A 17,841-nucleotide genomic window follows, 5' to 3' on the forward strand; every position below is an offset into this window, starting at 1 on the left:
ATAGCTAATGATATATTTACTACATTTTATTAGAATAATATCTGTAAGCTATTGTTCAAAAAGGATGGCATAAAAACAATATTTAACAATCAAGAAATACAAAATAATGCATATGATAGTTCGCTGTCCAAAATCCTTGCTAATATAACTATAATTTAAGTATATTAGTATTATTCACTTGTAATATCCAGGCTTTGAGTGGGGAAAGATAATAGGAAGGCATTTTGTTGGTGGTAGTGTTTTCTTTTTTCAATTGATAATCTCTCCTTCTTGTTTTGGGGCACCACTCCTGTCTATTTAATAGGGAAAGACTTACTTTGCAAATGGAATTGCAATATTAAATGAACACCAGAGGAGCTGTTTTTGAGCTTCCAGAGGATTCCTCCAGTATTATTTAATTACTTTAACTATTTTGAGTTATATTTTGTGTATGATTTGAGGAAGAGGTCCAACTTCACTAATATTACACTTGTGGCTTACATTGTCAAGTCCATTTCATTGATCTACATGAATCTATTCATAAGTCATTTCTCTTGATTACTGAACTCTGGAGTAAGATAACACATCAGCATGTGTTATCACCATTGCTGATTTTTCACCATTGGTTTGAATATTTAGTTTTCTTTGTACTTCCATATGAACTTTGGTAACAGCTTGTCAATTTCTGTAAAATGGTTGGAATTTTTAGAAGACTTCATTGAATTGGTAGAATTAACTTTAATTCTACATCCACTAGAGTCAGTATAACTTGTAGAAAAACATTTCCACTTCAGTAAAGAATGGGTTCAAACTTAATCAACTGTTAATTTGATTAACTTCATATAGACTGCTATATGAAGAAGATACCTACATACATATATACAAACAAACAGTAACCACAAATCAAAAATAAGTAATAGATAAACAAAAAATAAAGAGAAAGGAATACAAGTATATCACTAAAGAAAGCCAACTAACTGCGAGAGAAGAGAGCAAGAAAAGAAAGAAAAATTACAAAAACAACCATAAAATGAGTAACAAAATGGCAATAACTACATACCTGTCAATAATTACTTTTACTGTAAATGGACTAAACATTCTAATCAAAAGACAGAGTGACAGAATGGATAAAAAAGCAAGACCCACCTATATGCCGCCTACAAGAAACTCATTTCAGACCTGAAGACATGTGCAGATTGAGTGTAATGGATAGAAAAGCATTTATGAGGCAAATGGATGTGAAAAGAAAGCTGAGGCAGCAATTCTTATACTGGACAAAATAGACTTTAAAACAAAGAATGTAGGGGTGGCTGGGTGGCTCAGTCGATTAAGCATCTGTCTTTGGCTCAGGTAATGATCCCAGGATCCTGGGATCAAGCCCCACATCAGGCTCCACTGGGAACCTGCTTCTACCTCTCTCCTGCTTGTGCTCTCTTTCTCGATCTCTCAAATAAATAAATAAATAAAATCTTTAAAAAAATCAAAGCCTGTAATGAGAGATGAAGACTGACATTATAAAATCATAAAGCGAATAATCTAACAAGAAGCTGTAACAATGGTAATTATTTATGTATCCAGCATGGGAATATCCAAATACATAAAGCAGTTAGTTACAAATATAAAGGAAATAATTGATAGTAATACAATAATAGTAGTGAATCTTAAAAACCCACTTACTTCAATGGACAGATCAACCAAACAGAAAATCAACAAGGAAATAGTGGTTTTGAATGACACATTGAACCCAATGGATCTAACAGATATATTCAGAACATTCCATCTTAAAACAGCAGAAGAATACACATTCTTTTCAAGTATACATGAAACATTCTCCAGAATAGATCATATAGTAGGCCACAAGACAAGTCTCAACAAATTAAAAAAATAAAAGTCATACCATGCGTCTTTTCTGACCATCATATGAAACTAGAAATCAATCACAAGAAAAAAATCTTGAAAGAGCACAAATAACATGCTACTAAATAATGAATGGGTCAACCAAGAAATCAAAGAGGAAGGAAAAAATACGTGGAGACAAATGAAAATGAAAACACAATAGTCCAAAATCTTTGGGATGCTGCAAAAGCAGTTCTAAGAGGGAAGTTTATAGCAATACAAGCCTATCTCAAGAAGAAACAAACAAAAAACACCACACATAAAACAAAACACTGAAATAAACAACCTAACCTTACAGCTAAAGGAGCTAGAAAAAGAACATGCAAACTCAAAAGGAAGGAAATAATAAAAATTAAAGCAGAAATAAATGAAATAGAAACTTTCACACATACATGCATTAGAACAGATCAATGAAACCAAAATGATCAACAAAACTATTAAACATTTACCCAGACTCATAAGAGACAGAACTAAAAAAATAAACAAATAAAAATAAAATAATTAAAAAACACTGAAAAACAAAAGAAAGCAAAACAAACAAACAAACAAACAAAAGCAGAAGTGAGAGAGGAGAAATATCAACCAACACCATAGAAATGCAAAGGATTATAAGAAAATATTATGAAAAATAATATGCCAACAAATTGCACAAACTGGAAGAAACGGATAAATTCCTAGAAACATATAACCTGCCAAAACTGAATCAAGAAGAAATAGAAAATTTGAACAGACCGATTATCAGCAATGAAATTGAATGAATTGATTACTGAATCAAAAAACGCCCATCAAACAAAATTCCAGGATCAGACAGTGTCTAGCTGAATTCTACCAAACATTTAAAGAAGAGTTAATACCTATCCTTCTTAAACTTCTCCAAAAAATAGAAGAGGAGGGAAAGCTTCCAAATCCATTCTATGAGGCCACCATTATCCTGATACCAAAACCAGATAAAAGTACTACAATATCTTTGAGGGACAGAGGTACAAAAATCTTCAACAAAATACTAGCAATCCTAATCCAACAATACATTAAAAAAATCATTCATCACGATCAAGTGGGATTTATTCGTACGATTCGAAGGGTGGTTCAATATTTGCAAAGCAATCAATGTAATAAATCACATCAATAAGAGAAAGGATAAAAACGATATGATCTTTATAACAGATACAAAACAAATATTTGACAAAGTACAGCATCCATTCATTATAAAAACCCTCAACAAAGTAGGTTGGGAGGGAACATACTTCATAATAAAGGCCATATATGAAAAACCCACAGCTATCATACTCAATGATGAAAAGAAGAATTTTTCCCCTGAGGTCACGATCAAGACAAGTAGTCCATTCTCACCACTTCTATTCAACATAATACTGGAAGGCCTAGCTACAGCAACCACACAAGAAGGAATAAGAGGCATCCAAATTGATAAAGAATAAGTATAACATTCAATATTTGCAGATGCCATGATACCATATAAGAAAACCTGAAAGACTCCACCCCTAAACTACTAGAACTGATAAATGAATTCAGTAAGGTCACAGGCTACAAAATCAATGTATAGAAATCCATTGCATTTCTTTACACTAATAATGAAGCAGCAGAAAAAGAAATTAAGAAAACAATCCCATTTATACTACAAAAAAGTATGCTACCGGCACAAAAATGGAAACGTCGATCAATAGAACAGAATAGAGAGCCAAGAAAAAAAGAACCCACAATTATATGGTCAATTAGTCTTCAACAAAGGAGGCAAGAATATCCATTGGGAAAGAGACAATCTCTTCAACAAATGGTGTTGGGAAAACTGAGCAGCAACATGCAGAAGAATGAAACTGGACCACTCTCTTGAACCACAGACAAAGGCAAACTCAAAATGGATTAAGGACCTAAATGTGAGACCTGAAACCGTGATAATCCTAGAGGACAGCACAGGCAGTAATTTCTCTGACATTGATCATAACAACATTTTTCTAGATATGTCTCTTGAGGCAAGGGACACAAAAGCAAAAATAAACTATTGGGACTACATCAAAATAAAAAGCTTCTGCACATCAAAGGAAACAATTAACAAGACTAAAAGGCAACCTACTGAATAGGAGAAGATATTTGTAAATGTTATATACAACAAAGGGTTAGTATCCAAAATACATAATGAACTTACACAACTTAACACAAAAAAAAAACACCAAAAAATTCAATTAAAAAATGGGCTTAAAAAAAAAATGGGCTTAAGACATGAACAGAAATTTCTCGAAAGAAGACATACAGATGGCCAACAGATACATGAAAAGATATTCAACTTCACTCATCATCAGGGAAATGAAAACCAAAACCACAGTGAGATATCACATCAGAATAGTAAAAATCAAAATCATGAGAAACAACAAGTGTTGGTGAGGATGTGGAGAAAAAGGAACCCTTTTGCACTGTTGGTAGGAATACAAACTGGTGCAGCTACTGTGGAAAAGTTTAGAGGTTCCTCAAAAAATTTAAAAATAGAACTACCATACAGTTCAGTAATTCCAATAGGTATTTACCCAAAGAATACAAAACACTAAATCAAAGGTATACATGCACCCCTATGTTTATTGCAGCATTATATACAATAGCCAAATCATGGAAGCAGCCCATGTGTCCATTGGTAGATGAATGGATAAAGAAGTGGCATATATATACAATGGAACATTAAACAACCTTAAAAAAGAATGAAATCCTGCCATTTGCAACAACATGGACGGATCAAGAGAGTATAATGCTAAGCAAAGTAAGTCAGTCAGAGAAAGACAAATACCATATGATTTCACTCATACGTGGAATTTAAGAATCAAAGCAAATTAACAAAGGGGAAAAAAAAAAGACAAACTAAAACATAGACTCTTAACTATAGAGAACAAACTGTAGGTTACCAGAGGAGAGGTGGTGGGGGATGGGTGAAATAGGTGTAGGGGATTAAAGAATACATTAATCCTGATGAGCCCCGAGTAAGGTACAGAATTGTTGAATCACTATATTGTACACCTGAAACTAATATAACACTGTATGTTAACTATATCAAACTCAGAAACATCTACTCATTAAAAAACAACACATTTCCATTTCTTTGGATCTCAGTTTCTTCAACAGTGACTTCTATAGCTCTACAATTTATGACTTCAAGATGGGTCATACTAAAGGAATTAAAAAGGATTCCTGGTTTTTAAACCATTAAAAAATCAGGCTAGAAAACTGAGTTTCCACCAAAATGTGAAGTTTAGGGATATAGATACCATTCTGTAATAGACATTTTGGGGTTGTTTGCGCCATTTGTAATGAAGCTGCCCTCTCAGGAAACTCATCCCCTTCCTACGGCATTACATGTATAGGGCCCTACCAAGTGCACTGGTAAATGACACAAATGATTATACTACCTGACCAAGAATAACTGGATCCAGTGTACGCACCTGGACCAAAGCAGAACAATCAGACTTTCTTCTTTTGTACTTATTGTGTCTGATAAACCTCCTCTGTGCAAATGGACCTATAACATGTGAATCTGGAATCCTGGATCATCGTTTATTACTATGTAGGCTGGAAAGCAGAGAAGAGGGAGAGGGGAAGGGAGAGAGGAGGTGGTGGAGGAAAGGAGGGAGAGAAATTCATCTTATAAATCACAAAGAACATATAACATTTTAGAAACCCACATTTTCTAGAAGGTGAGGCCAAAAGTTGAGGGTTGGAGTTGCCAGTCTACTTATTAAATTACTTCTCTTTCTCTCTCTCTCTTTTTTTGCTTGTTTTTTAAATTTTGATCTGTAATGTTTTTGTGAGGGCACAGAAAGGCATAATTTGGTTGAAAATACCAATAGCACATATGTCACAAATTTTAGGAAATCATTGACACTTGCATTTTAGCCAATGATCTATAAATAGTAATCATTAACTTGAAGTCACCAACTCTCTCAATTCAAGGAATTCAAATGTGCTTAATGACTACAACAAAAACTTATAAATGCTTAATATGTGTTATATTCTATTATAAGGACATTACAAATAATATAATTATTCTAAGGACATCTCAAATTTGTGTCATCCTTATAATAATCCTGTGAGATAGGTACCATCATCTATCCCCATTTTTCAGATGAAGACACTGAGCCACAGTCGTTAACTAACTTGCTCAAGGCCAACCAGAACTAAGTAGTGTTGTTTTCACAAAGGCTACCTGAGTCTGTGATCATAACCATTACTCCAAATCTAATATCCAATGAAAGGATAGATCTCTCAATGACTTCTCAACCCAACCCCATTGCTATAGTTTTCTCAGGCACTATTCAATATTGATCATCCCTTTTGCTTTCTTTTCTGCCACTTTCTCAAATTTACTAGTTCATTCTTAATGCCACTTACATGTGTTAAAGCTTCCCAAATCTTAAAAAAAATATATATATATATATAATTGCCTCTATTTCACTTACTCTTATAACTAAGCAACTTCCACATTCTCTTCATTCTCTTTAAAGCTAAACTTGTTAAGAGAATTGACCACACTTATTAACCCTATTCCTTTAGAGTTATTTATTCCCCAAACACATCTAAACTGCAAATGTAGTTGCAACTCCTCCGAAAGATTTTACTTCTAAGTTAATTATTGCCCTGTTTTCACTGAACATGATAAGATTCTTAAAAATCTTTTTTATCTTGACACTTCAGTAGTTTTTAACACAGTAAAGGCTTTTGTTCTCTTGGCTATACTGGTTTCCTTGTCTACTTCTTAACAACTACTTTTCTGCCACCTTTGCTGGCTTATCACTCTAGAATGAGCCTGTGAATTGTAGAGTTATGTGCATTTTTGGCATTACATTTGCTGAACTTAATTGCCACTTTAAAATATTTTTTAAATGACACTGGTTTGGCAGTAAAACAAAATGAATATTGTGAATGCAGAAATGCGTGTGAATAGCAATGTGGCATGAATTTGATAGTACAGCAAGTATAAGTCAGTGGAGGACTCACTGCATCTCCACATTTGCTTGCAAAGTAACAATGAATTTCTTTATGATGCCTGAAAAAGAAAGATACTAACAATAGATGAAGATGAGTTATATTTTGTTACTGAATTCTGTGCACAGAAATTGCCTTTCACATGCTAAGTTGGAAATTACTGGCACCAAAATTGTAGAATGGAGTTCAGTGACTTGGAAGAAAATTTTGGAAGCAAAAATAGAGTGCATTGTAAGAAATCTTAGAGCATTTACATTCCTGATAACACAGAGAATGACTCTGTGTGTGTGTGTGTGTGTGTGTGTGTGTGTGATGACATCAATACCCCCAAGGGAGTCTGACGGTGAATAGAAAACATTTTTAGGAAAATATTATCCAGTTGATTTCACTTGTATTTACTTATCTATGGATGACCAAGAGTGGTTATATGATGAAATCCAAGGATATCTTTAAAAATATAAAAAATTTAAATAATAAAAAAGCATTGCATTGTAGTTTCTTAGTTTTTTCCCCTAGTAATACAAAATAGCACATTTTATAATTGTTAGTATTTCAGATTTGATAAAATACAATATCATACTATATATAATGTGTGTGATTATTTGATTTACTCTCCATCTTCTTCTCTAGAATACAGATTCCATGAGAATATGGAATATTCATAATATATGTTTACCATTCTATCCCAGAATCTGTAACAATGCTTGACAGATAATATGGGTGAAACTTCCTGTCGTTCAAGATTATAAATAACAACGGGTTTTTACTTGTTGGTATCCTGAGGTTCCTGTTGACCAGAGGCCTCTGACTTTGGCACAGTGTGTGGCTTTTGCTATTGTTATCTGTGAACACTTCAAGTACTATGTACAGTGACATAGAGAGGGACTTTCTGAAGTGGGGGTTCTTGAAGCACCCACGGAGTTTAAATTACATCTTCAGTCAATTCTTCTGACGTTATTTACTCTCACAATCCCTCAAGCACTTCTAAATTTGCATATAACTCTCTTCATTGTTCAGTTTGGTTTCGCAATTTTTTTTTTTTTTTTGGCTTTCTTGAGATATTTAAAGTGTTTTCTCACCTGCCTCTAGAGAACCATTAATGCCATCTCATTGGAGTATTTATATCCCTATTAATTCTGTTCTACCTACTCAATCTATTTGGCAGTATTCTGTCCTCTATTCATATATATTTTTTCTTTCCAGTATGTCAGCACCACAAATATTAGAGACATTAAAATTATATGATTGGATTCTGGATTGCTACTATAAGATAGTTTGGTCTGGCTCTATAATTATAACCTTGAAATGATGCTAATGATATATTACATAGCACTGACTTGTTAAGGTTAAAATCAGAAGTTGTGACCACAACATGCATAAAAATCAGTTAACTTCCAAATATTACAGAACAGTCATAATGAAACCAGCAATGTTACACTAATTCCACCTTTACCTTGTCTCCTTAAGTTTTCAGCCTGTGAGTAGATAAGAAATTGCACTGGCAGCCTATCCCTAGAGCAGATGGAAGAACGTTAGTGCTCAACAAAGGCCCTGCCTGGTATTTTAAACAGTGTTTCGCATTTTCTTGCAGACAAGTCTGCTCCCACCAACTGCCACCACCACTGCTGTTGTCTCCCTCTGGGCATTGGCTCTAATCTACTCATCTTTACATTCTCCATTTGGGCCTCTATGAAATGTATTGCTGCTTTACTGGGTACCAAAATCTCTTGCCATGAGCTATGGTCACTCTGCCAAATGCCTCTGCTTATGTACAAAAGTCAGAGTGCCAAATGAACTAGGTGGTTTGGAGGAAACTGGGAGAGAACACTATGCAATCCTCTGATTTACACTGTGTCAGGTTGGGGACAAAGCCCTGCTATAAATATTTTAGTCAAATAGCTTTTAACCTTTTAACTTATTATCTGTGTCTTCATAATACTCTAAGACACTGGGATGAGGACACATTGGGACGATGAATATTTCAGAATCACTACCTCCTTAATGAAAAAGCTGGCTATATGTAAGTAGGTCTAACTCCCTATGGCTGGCTACTTTTTTTGCTAAGGATGGAGTGTCCTAGAAGCCTCCTCATCTCCTTCTCTTAGGTCTGCCCCAACTGTTCCTAGGGTATCTTTACTGCTTAGACTCAAGCTTAGCTCCTGCTTAGAACTTAAAATTACCATATGAAAAATACATAACGCTAGCTGACTGGGTGATACAAAAAAATATGTTTCTCTCTCTCTCTCTCTTATTTATTTTTTTTTTGGCTTATATTCTAATTGGACAAAATTATCTTAAAACCAATTTTGAAGGAATTTTAAAATGTCAACTTTGTACATCATTTATGCTTTCCTTTTTACCAGGAAAGGTGGTTTTTCCTTTGACCTGATGCTGATTTTAGCCTTGAAATTCCTTTGGTTAAAAGTGCTTGCTGTAGCTAATAGTGTCATTCCACAGTGATTAAGACTGACACAGGCTGCCGTTTTGGGCACAGGCTTGTTTGCAGATGCTCCCAAGTTCTAATGACAGTTCTTGCATAGATTCTTAATGTGGCTTTAGACAAGTCTTCCTCCCTGTCCTGAGCTCTACCTATACAACTGGACCAAGGGGCTTCTAAGAATTATTTACAATTCGTTCAGGGTTAGAAGCAGTATAGCAAAATGAACACGTTCAACAATAACATCCCTTTGTTCTCTGAAATGGCAGGGTTTTTTGGAGCTAAAACAAACACAGCCAAGCTTAACCAGGACAAACACCCCTTATCTATTTTACCTATAATGCCTTTGGTACTCTGTGCTAAGCAAATTCATATAGCTAGGCACAGTCAGACAGCTAGCAGCCAGAAGGGAAATAATCCCTGCCTTTCATATGGAAGAGACTCTATATCATCCTTTCCAGATAAATCATTCTATTAAGTGGACAATTTGTCTCTTTAGAACAATGTATAATTTTTTCTACTATTATTTGACATGAAAGAATGTTAAGGGCGATATTTGCTCTGTGAGAAATAGTACCAGAATGAACTTATAAACCGTTGGCAATTCACTCTATGTGCCTATATAGAATGCTTAGAGAGTCTTTGATAAAGATATTTAATTCATTTTTTCCCAAGGGTGACCCAGAATAAACAATATTGAAAGAGAAGAACAAAGTTGGAGGACAGATAATACCTGACTTCAAAACTTACTATAAAGCTGCAGTAATCAAGACAGTGTGGTATTGGTGAAAGAATAGAAAAATACATCAATGGAACACAACATCGGCAATGAGTATGGCAATGACTTTTTAGATACAACACCAAAGGCACAATTCATTAAAAAATTTTGATAAGCTGACATTCATTAAAATTAAAAATTTCTGTTTTGTGAAAGACAATGTCAAAAGAATGAGAAGAAGAGCTACAGACTGAGAACAAATATTTTCAAAAGACAAATCTGATAATTATTATCCAAAATATTTTAAAAACCTCTTAAAACCCAATAATAATAAACAACCTGACTAAAAAAATGGGCCAAAGATCTTAACAGTCACCTCACCAAAGAAGATATACAGAAAACAAATAAGAATACGAAAAGATGTATCATATATCATCAGGGAAATGAAAATTAAAACAATGTCATACCACTACACACCTGTTAGAACAGCCAAACTTCAAAACACTGTCAACACCAAATGCTGGTGAGGAACTCTCATTCATTGCCAGTGAGAATGGAAAATGGTATAGCTACTTGTAAGACACTCTGGTGGTGTCTTACAAAATTAAATATACCCTTACCATAGAATCCAGCAATCACATTCTTTGGTATTACTTAAAGGAGTTGAAAACTTATGTCCACACAAAAATCTGGACATGAGTATTTATGCCAGCTTTATTCATAATTGCCACAATTTGGAAGCAACCAAAATGCTCTTTAGTAGGTATATGGATGAATAAACTGGTACATCCACAAAGTGGAATATTTTTCAGTGCTACAAAGAAACAAGCTATCAAGCCCTGAAAAGATATGAAGGAAACTTAACTCCATATTCCTAACTGAAATAAGCCAATCTCAAAAGGCTACATATTATATGATCCCAACTGTACGATATTCTGGAAAAAGCAAAACTATAGAGATAGCAAAAAGATCAATGGGTGCCAGGGGTTGAGGACAGGGTTCGGAAGGGATGTGTAGGTGGAACGCAGAAAATTACTAGGGCCATGAAGACATTCTCTATGATACTATAACGATGGATACTTACCATTATACATTTATCCCGAACCATAGAATATATAACACCAGTAGTGAACCCTAATGTGAACTGCAGACTTTGGGTGATTATAATATGTCAATGTAGGGTCCTCAACTATAACAAATGTAACACTCTGGTGGGGGTGTTGATAAGGGGAAAGGCTATGCATTGTTGGGGGAAGAGGCTACATGGGGTATCTCTGTACCTTCCTCTCAATTTTGCTGTGAAGCTAAAACTATTCTAAAAAATAAAGTCTTTTAAAGAGTGAAAAAAAAAGTCAGATTTAAATAATAACATCTCAGGATTTTCTTTCACTAGCTAGGCTAGTGATCACTTAAGAAGCAGAAATAATATACAAGTCAAAAATGAGATAAAACATAGTTTTACACACACACACCCAGAGATACAAAGTATTACGGGAGCTAAAAACACCAAAATATTATTTCGGCCAGCGGTTTCAGGGAAGAGGGTAATTTTAAAATTGTATTAAAGGCTTAGAATGATGAGATTTTGACAGGTGGGAGAAGAAACCTCTAAACATAAAAAATAATTTTTGGCAAAGACAGGTAAAAGGAGGAAATATATCTGGAGAATAGTTGAAATAAAGTATGCAGATGAAGTGGAGTATCTTCTGGAAATGCTTGCTGGCTGTTTCAAAGTCTGTGAAAGGCTGTATCCTTGGGGAATTGACTGGGGTTCCTGATATGGAACTCAATATTGCAGATCCTGTATCCTGATGGATGTGAGAATCAAAATGTCCTTCAGGATAGAGTCACACTATCCAATCTCAGGGACTGATAAACAGAATGACAACTTATTAATGAGAAATAGAAAAATCACATACATGATAAAGTCACATTCAGATGACCAGGATATTTTCTACTTGTAAAGAAACATTTGTCATAATTCAAATAGCAGTCTGAAAATGGCTTCATTAACATGGGCTCATAGGAGTTAGAAGTGCTTTCCTAATAAAGGACTATTAGCGGCAACCCAAGGCAGTGATGGTCTTACCACTGGGCTATCACACTGAAGTTACTGGCCAACACTTTCGATTCTTTGGACAGTGGTTGACAGAGATTATCAGTTTATGGCATTTGCCCCTTTGTCGTTGTCTTTTTTTTTTTTTTTCCTTTACTTCCCCCATCTTTTCTCTGAAAGATGTATTCTTTGTTTAGTTATTTTTTTTTTAGAATAAATTCTGTCAAAATGAATGTAGCCCTTGAATCCCTCTGTTCCTTTCTGTTGACGCTGCTATCATTCATTTAATGCTAGTTTTATAGTTTGTCATTTAGGACTAAATTATTTACTTTTCATCCCCTGCCTCTTCCCAGGTGTCGGGGAGTATGCTGTACATGTTTAACAAGTCTTTTTTTTTCTTAATACATGTCTTTTAAATGCAGATGAACTTATTAATGGTCTATTTTGAAGGTACTGGAGGTCTTCAATCAATTCAACTTTATATTTTCTAACTTTTTTCACTGTAACTTTCTAACAGATAGTTGCTGAGATTCTTTCCTCTAAAATAATGTCTAAATGCTTTAACATGACAAAAGAGAATGACAAATGTATAGGTAAAATGTTTGTCCTTTTAAGCCCAGGCATTAATTCTATGTGTTTTTAACATGTTGCATATTCTAATACAGTGGTGAAAACTGATTTAGGGAAGACATGATGGGCTTAATTGTAAAGACCTCTAGGAAGTCAAACATTTATATTCGTTACATTTGGCCAGGTAGTAGAATGATTTATTTTTATATTTGGGTTTCCCTTGTCTGTTTTTAATAGCCTAGTCTTTCTTCTTGGCACTTTCTTATATTTCAGGGGCACTCAACCACTTCTTTACCAGAGAATTTCTCTCTCTAGGTATTTCTAGTCCCCCCTAAATCCATAAACAGCCATGTAGCCTGTATCTTCCTTTCATAATAGTAAATATCACATGCTGAGTGCCTACTATGTACCAGATGTTCCATAATAGGTTTATTAAACTTTATTTGTGTCAACCAAGTTGCTATTGGTATTATGAACAAACATTTTAAACACAATCTGTGTTCAAGAACTTTACCTCAGTAATGCTGACCGTTCTCCCTCATTATATTCTCATGGCTTGCTCACCTCATTTGGGTCAGAATCCTTCTGACCACACTATTTAAATTAATTCCTCTCCTCACTTACCCAATGCTCTCTATTTCCTTGCCTAGTTATATTTCCTACATTCTAACACATCACTATCTGACGTCATATATATGTCTATAATATATAGTAAACATTGTATATGTGTATATGTACATATACATATACACATATACGTCTATTCACTTTCCTGCTCCAATAATATAAGCTCTATGATGGGAGGTGTTTAAACTGTTTGGGTCCTCGCTGTTTTTACAGTATCAGACAAGGACCTGACACATGGTAAATTTCAATATGTGTTTTGTTGCATGATCAAAGGAATGACTAATCCCCTAACTATAGCTCAAAGAAATTAGCCCAGGTTACAGAAGACTTACTGTTGTTTAGTAATGTGTTTTCCCCATAACAATAAAATGGATTTAAATTGGGACTTCTGTATATAAAAATCTGTTACTTCACAAGGCTGGATCTGAAAGTCCATTAATTTTCATCACAGAATAATAGTATGAACAACAATAATAATGATCATTGGAAGAAAAATAGCAAAGATATTTGAGCAACTTGTTTGGACTAGGCATTAGATGAAATGATCTCTCTCACTCTATCTCTGTTGTCTCTTCCTCTGTCTCTCTGTCTCTGTCTTTCTTTTTCTTTGTGTCTTTCTTCTTCTCTTAATATTTCTTCCAGTTGAATGTACTCACTCTCCCTATAGGTGTCATTACATAGATGAGAAAACTAAGGGCAAAAGTGAAGTTTCTCAAAGTTTATAGCTACTGAGTGGTAGCAGTGATTGAAAGGTAACAACCTGACCCAAGAGTCTGAGCTATGATACTAAGCCAAGGCAATTATTTATTTTGTCTAGATTTGACATGGTACCCCTTTTAATGCAAATTTATCCTGTTTATATCTTATAAGAGGACCTCTTTAATTTCCTAGTTACATGATGCACTGAGAGAGAGGGAGGGAGAGAATCTGATAGATTTTCTAAGTTAAAAAATACTCTACTTATCATAGTCAAAATTATTTCTTTAAAGAATTAATTATTTTCTTTAAAGGAAATTATTGGTGTTTTAGATTAAATGACCCATAAAACACAAATAATAGCTGTTCAATATTAAAATCAAGACTAGCAATTTTATAATTAAATTTCCTTGGATTGAGGCTAAAATTAATTCTGCTTATTTCAAAATTTCAGATTTCCAATATGATACCAATTTCTTGGAAATTTTTCAATTTCTCTGAAATTATTCTAATGAAAATAAGTCTGCAATTTTTATTTTATTTTATTATTATTATTATTATTATTATTATTATTATTATTATTTTTCTCCTCACAGGAAGCAGGCAACTTGCTAGCAGTTCAGCTAGGGAGGGGTAGGAGAGTCCTCCTTTGGTATCTAGAATGTTCTATTTTATTTTTTTAAACAGAATGTTCCCACTTTTAAGAAACAAAGGGATTAGGGGCTTGGGATTTTGAGAGGAGGAGTTGTTCCACAGACCCTAAATTTGTTTTAGGTTCATCACTGTAGTTTTGTTCTTTCCAACATCAATCTTACATTCCAGTGAGTTCTTAGGGAAGGGCAATTGCAATCTAGGCTATCCATGTTGCAATGGGCCTTAGTGATATCTAAGTCTCTTCCATTCTACAGATAAAAGAACTAAGTGACAAAGGGGATGAGTGATTTGTCAACGATCAAACATCTTCCTAATGCTAGTTAATACCTTTGATTTTAATTTTCCATCTTTATGGCAAAGAAACCAGATGTATTTCCCATAAAGAATTTCAGCAAAGTTCTTATTGCCCTGTTGCAAACCTGCCTATATATCAATGCATTTTCTATAGGCAAGCATGAAATATCTTAATGATGTATCTGGTTCCTTTACTTTATGACAGATGTTCTATGATGATCCAAATTATAGAATGTCATTCTTTTTGGGGGGGGGCTTGATTATCAACAGTGTGATTTCCTCCTAACATCTCCTATGTATTATTCCATTATAAGGTGAATGTAAGGAAATGTTCATTTTTGGATATTGTTTTGCACATAGATTAACATTTAAAACTGTTTTTATAATTAATGTACTTAGAATGTACATTCTCTCCTTTAGGAATTTTAGTTTTCCCTCAATATAAGCTTATCATGTTGTTATTGGAGAGGAGTAGGTAAAAGCTTTCTTGGAAAATAAATATTTGCAGGAGGGATTAGGAGAACAAAACCATTATACTTGAAGAATAACTTAGATACTTTTATGCAAGTATATTTGTAGTATTTTCTCTACTTGCATGATAGAAAAACACATTTAAAATACTGGAGAAATTGGACTTCTATTTTAAAATTATTTGTTTAAATACTATCTAATTGATAAACTTTACAATATAAACCATGGCTTCTTATAGCTACTTTAGTTTCATGGTATTAATTTCTTTTGGGGGCACCTGGGTAGCTTGGTCGTTAAGCATCTGCCTTCAGCTCAGGGTGTGATCTCAGAGTCCTGGGATCGAGCCCCACATCAGGCTCCTCCGCTATGGGCCTGCTTCTTCCTCTCCCACTCCCCCTGCTTGTGTTCCCTCTCTTGCTGGCTATCTCTCTCTGTCAAATAAATAAGTAAAAAAAAAAAAAAATCTTTTGTATTAAGGTTGAATGATGTTTTCTTGCTAAACAATCAATTTACTAAGAAAATATACATTTTTTGTATCTACAGTTTGTAAGACACAGACAGACAAAGAAAATTAGAAAAGATGACTCTTTCTGTAACAGAGGTTTATGTTATAATGAAGAAAATAAAAACACACAAAGAGGTGGCCTCAGTCAATATGGTCAACTGAGATGAGATAGGTTCATCTCTACACAATCAAAATCTTAAGCCTCAGTTGGATATAGGTGCTATTTCTAAACTGACCCTACTCTCATGGGATTGATACCCTGTTTGAAAGAAAGAAAGAAAGAAAGAAAGAAAGAAAGAAAGAAAGAAAGAAAGAAAAAGAAGAGAAGAGGAGGAGAAAAGAAAAGAAAAGGAAAAAGAAAAAGTAAAAGTCTGGCCTTAGTGGGACTCCAGCAGAATCAAATAAAAACTGCCCCTACAAAGGGCCTATACAACCCACGGTCTGTGGTACTCCCCTGAAATCAAGAATTGCTGAGGATGAGTTCATTATTAAAAGATACAAAACAACAGAAGAAAAAAAACCACCATGACAGAAAGAGTTCATAGATACAACAAAACAGAGACCAAACTTTAAAAATGGTCCATTAAAATACAAAAGAATCAATTAAACAAAAATAAGATGGTGTGGGGAAAAAAAAAAAACAAAGACAAGCAGATCTGAAAGAAAAAAATGAAACTATAGAAATGAAAAACATAGTCACAAAAAAATGGACAGGAAAGATAATGAACTACTTTACAGAAGACTTAATACTCATAAAGATTTTCTCAGGGAAATTACCAGAATATAACATACAAAGATAAGGGATCTATTAAGACAAGCTTCAATCTGCATTTTATAGGAGTTCTAGAAAGAGAGAATGAATGGAGAAAAGACACAATTGAAAAATATAAGGGGTTAAATCATTTTATAATAGAGAAAAGATATGAGCTCTCGGAATGAAAAATCACCTCTACTCCTCATCAGGGGAAATAAACCCAAACACATGGCCACATACATAGTAGTAAATCTTCAGACTATCAAAGCTAAATATATATATTTTTAATAATAATGAGGAAACACAGTATCCAAAAAATGGAATTTTTCTGACTGGCTGTAGGCTTATCATGAGCAACAGACGCCAGAAGATATAGTGAGTCAAAACAGAATTCTGTAATAAACTAAGCTTTTATTGAAAGAAAGAGTGAATTTTCATCTTTACAAAAACTAATAGAATTTATTACTCTCAGAGCCTCTCTAAATAAACCACTGAAGGCGGTCTGCCAGCAAAAAGCAAATCAAAGACAAAAAGAAAGATTGGTACACAAAAGCAAGGGTAAACAAGTAAAATATTTAGCAAATCTAATTTTAACTATGATTTTTAGTAATAGTATTACGATCACAAATATTATAGAAAAAATAAGCAGTTCTAAATTAATAATCAACAATGCCCTGGAGAATACAGGAATATCTGCAATATTGTTTTTGTTCAGGAGACGAATAGAAATATTAGCTAATTTTGAATATTACTCAGTTAAGCATTCATGCTAAGATATTTATAGTCAATCAAATAAATAAAAAGCATGTAACTTTGAAACCAATTAAGGAAACACACTACACATACACAGAAAAGAGAAAATAGATTTAATCAAATAAAAGGTAAGAATTCTGAAAATTAATGCAAAAGAAAATTTTGGTAAGTAGTGGCTACAAAGTAAAATTAAATAAAAGTGTATCCTTAGGGCTCCTGGGTGGCTCAGTGCGTTAAGCGCCTGCCTTCAGCTCAGGTCATGATCCCAGGGTCCCAGACTGAGTCCTGCATCAGGCTCCCTGTTCAGTGGGGAGTCTGCTTCTCTCTCTCCCTCTCCCTCTCTCCCTCACCCTGCTCATGCTTCCTCTTTCTCATGCTCTTTCTCTCTCCTTCTCAAATAAATAAAATCTTTAAAAATAAATGTGTATCCTTAATAGCAATTGATATAAAT

Source organism: Ursus arctos, unplaced genomic scaffold (genome assembly GCF_023065955.2).
Source record: "Ursus arctos isolate Adak ecotype North America unplaced genomic scaffold, UrsArc2.0 scaffold_9, whole genome shotgun sequence".
Classification (NCBI taxonomy): Eukaryota; Metazoa; Chordata; class Mammalia; order Carnivora; family Ursidae; genus Ursus; species Ursus arctos.